This window comes from Theropithecus gelada, chromosome 15, assembly GCF_003255815.1.
Source record: "Theropithecus gelada isolate Dixy chromosome 15, Tgel_1.0, whole genome shotgun sequence".
Taxonomy (NCBI): Eukaryota; Metazoa; Chordata; class Mammalia; order Primates; family Cercopithecidae; genus Theropithecus; species Theropithecus gelada.
The window spans coordinates 28,639,127-28,642,612 of NC_037683.1; positions in this window are offsets into that span (position 1 = coordinate 28,639,127).

Consider the following 3,486-nt stretch of genomic DNA (forward strand, 5'->3'; position numbering starts at 1 on the left):
CCCGAGCTCCGCGCGCCCGGCTCGGAGCGCGGCGGGCGGGCAGGGGGCGGGGCGCGGGCGGGCCGGGGCGGGGCCGGCGAGCGGGGCGGGGGCTCGGACCTGGGGCTCCAGCCGGCACCGGAAACGCGCCGTGGTCGGCAAGACCCACAGGAAGTGTGTAACGACACCTCCTACGGCACGCACCAAGCTCGCAGTCGTCGCTGCCCGGAGGAGGTGTAGACCGAGCCTCCTGCTGCACACACGCGCGCACGCGGCGGCTGGCGCGCTGCCCCTGGAGGTTTGGAGCAACCGGTCCTCCGCGCGCACGAGCTCAGTCTCTGCTGCCCCGACAGGTGTGGAACCCGCCATCCCCGCTATGGTCCGAGGAAGTGTGCAGCACCGCCCCCTGCTACACGTCCCGGGCCCGCGGTCCCCGATGCCCCCCGGAGCTCTGTGCACCTCCACTGAAATGCAAGGAGCAGACAGAACCTACACCGTCCGTGAGGTGTGTGAGTCCCCTTATAACGCATTGAGTAGAGTTACCTCTCCGCCCAGGGATGTGCGTTAACACTTTCACCGAGATGCTATGTACAGTCCACAGTCACACCCTTATCCCATCGAGGGAGCGGGGATGCTTAATGACACCTGAAATACACTAAAACTAGGTCCTCCAGCAAACCAGGGACACAAGAACACCACCTACACGACTCTGCACAGCAAAGCTGAAGCTGGACTTACTAGGTGCTACCAGGCTTGGTCCACCTTTATTTTACCTAACACTTACATAGTACATGCTGTGTGCCCACAGTTTGCACTGAGTACCTAGCGAATATTAATTTATTTAATCCTAAGAACTCTGAACAGTGGGTGCTATTAATATTGCCATTTTATGGATAAGGATTAACATTGCCATTTTATGGATATGGATGAGGCACAGAGAAATTAAGAAATATGTTCAACATCACATATATAGTAGCTAGAGGAGCCTGGATTCATTGCAGACAGTCTGGCTTCAGAGTCTGCTCTTAACTCCCTTTCTGTGTACAGCACTGACGATCTCCAAAACAGTAATCATGGTAATAAATAACATTTATACCGTATCTGATGGGCCTTAATTAGTGCCCACATCTTGGCCTCACCTCACCTGTGACAGGCATACCCCAGTCACTTGTACCCTTGGAGTAGGTAAAGGAAGAGAAGAATATTTTTGAGGCAGAAAAAGAGGCTAACTTCTTAGCAAAGGAGAAGATATCCAGGGTCGCCCAGAATCCAGGCAGGTAACTTCATTGCCACATCAAGCATGTTCTCTCCTTTAGGGTAGCTTCTGCCAACCCCTCTCCATCTCTAGAGCTGATTCAGGTTGATGTTCTTAACACTCCTCTATCAGCACTCTTCCAGGTCTAGGCTGAAATTTGAAATCTGTGTAAACTTTGACACAATAATGTTTGTACAAACAAAAAAGACCAAAAATGAAAACCCCCTAGTTAACTGCTGCATATTCTAAAGATGGGATCTTGTGGAGAAATTGGAACTCTTATGCAACGCTGGTGGGAATGTAGATGGTACCACCACTATGCAGAACAGTGTGGAAGTTCCTTAAAAAACTAAAACTAGAGCTAACATGTGATCCAGCAATCCCACTTATGGGTAAGTGTCCAAAAGAATTGAAAGCAGGATATCGAAGAAATATTTGCACACTCATGTTCATTGCAGCACTATTCACAATAGCCAAGAGGTTGAAGCAGCCCAAATGTTCAACAGATAAATAGATAAATGAAAATGTAATATATACATATAATGGAATATTATTCAGCCTTAAAAATGAAGGAAATCCTATCACAGGCCACAACGTAGATGAACCTTGAGGATGTTGTGCCAAGTGCAATAAACCAGTTACAAAAGGACAAATACTGTTATGATTTGACGTATATGAGGTATGTAGAGGTATGTAAATTGTGTGATTATGTCAAACTCGTGGAAACAGACAGTAGAATAGTGGTTGCTAGAGGGTAGAGGGAGGGGAAAATAGTGCTATAATGTTCACTGGGTATAGAGTTTCAATTTTGCAAGATGAAAAAGTTCTAGAGATGTTACACAATAATGTAAATATAACACCACTGAACTGTACACTTAAAAGGAGTTACAAAAGTACATTTTAAATTGTTTTTGCCACAATTAACTTTAAAAAAAATCTAATTTTATTTGTTTAAAGGATATTTCATCATAATGAATTTTTTTAATGATGCAGGCATCCAACCATGATGAGGTACCTTGTCGAACAAACTAACTCTGCCACTGAGGACTGTAAAAGCTGTTTAAAAAAATAAATAAAAAGTCTGTTTAAAACAATTGGAGAGCAACCCTGTCATCCAAGGCTTGAGAGTCCAAGAGCCCCCAGGAAGAAGGGAAATACTTTGAAGTGAGTCCTGCATTCTCAGCCACTCTTCCTTCTCAGGGCATTGTTGATTTGTGTCTAGGAGTGTGAAAGTCAGAAAGAAGCACCCTAGAGCTTACTGGCAGTCTTACTGGCCTGGTGATACAAAATTTGGAGTCAGGTCTATTAAGGCAGCTAGGACTTGAGAAACCAAGATCCCAGATAAAGCAATCACAGTAAACCTAATGGGTTGGCTGAAGGCCATAATCCCGGCACTTTGGGTGGGTGTGGCAGGAGGATTGCTTGAGACCAGGAGTTTGAGACCACCCTGGGTAACATAGTGAGACCCCCATCTCTACAAAAAGAAAAAAAAAAAAAATTAGCTAGGCCTGGTGGCCCACATCTCCAGCTCCAGCTACTCAGGAGAAAGAAAGAGAGCGAGAGAAAAGAGACCTGTGGGATTATGCTTTTATTAGGTCCATAGGCATTATGCCCTTAAAAAACCACATGCGCAAAGGAGGGGAACTTATTTCCAAGGCTCTGGTGTTGACCATTAAGTTTTTGTGGTGTTCTGTTTTGTTTTGAGACAAGGTCTCGCTCTGTCGCCCAGGCTGGAGTGCAGTGGCATGATCTCAGCTCACTGCATCCTCTACCTCCCTGTCTCAGTCAATCCTCCTGCCTCAGCCTCTTGAGTAGCTGGGACTAGAGATGTGGGCCACCATGCCCAGCTAATTTTTTTTTCTTTTTGTAGACACAGGGGTCTCACTATGTTACCCAGGGGGGGTCTCAAACTCCTGGCCTCAAACAATCCTCCTGCCGCACCCTCCGAACCTGCCGGGATTACAGCCCTCAGTCAACCATTAGGTTTTTTCATGGTCAGCAGCTGAGGGATATGTTGTGTTTGGGGGTCTATAAGATGAACAAGTGGGCTGTATCAGCCACACCAGGAGGGGAAGTTTGTTTTGTTTTTGTTTTGTTTCTTGAGACAAGAGTCTTGCTGTGTGGCCCCGGCTGGAGTGCAGTGGCGTGATCTCAGCTCACTGCAGCCTCCTCCGCCTCCCACATTCAAGGGATTCTCGTGCCTCAGCCTCCCAAGTAGCTGGGATTATAGGTGCGCGCCATCCTGCCCGGCT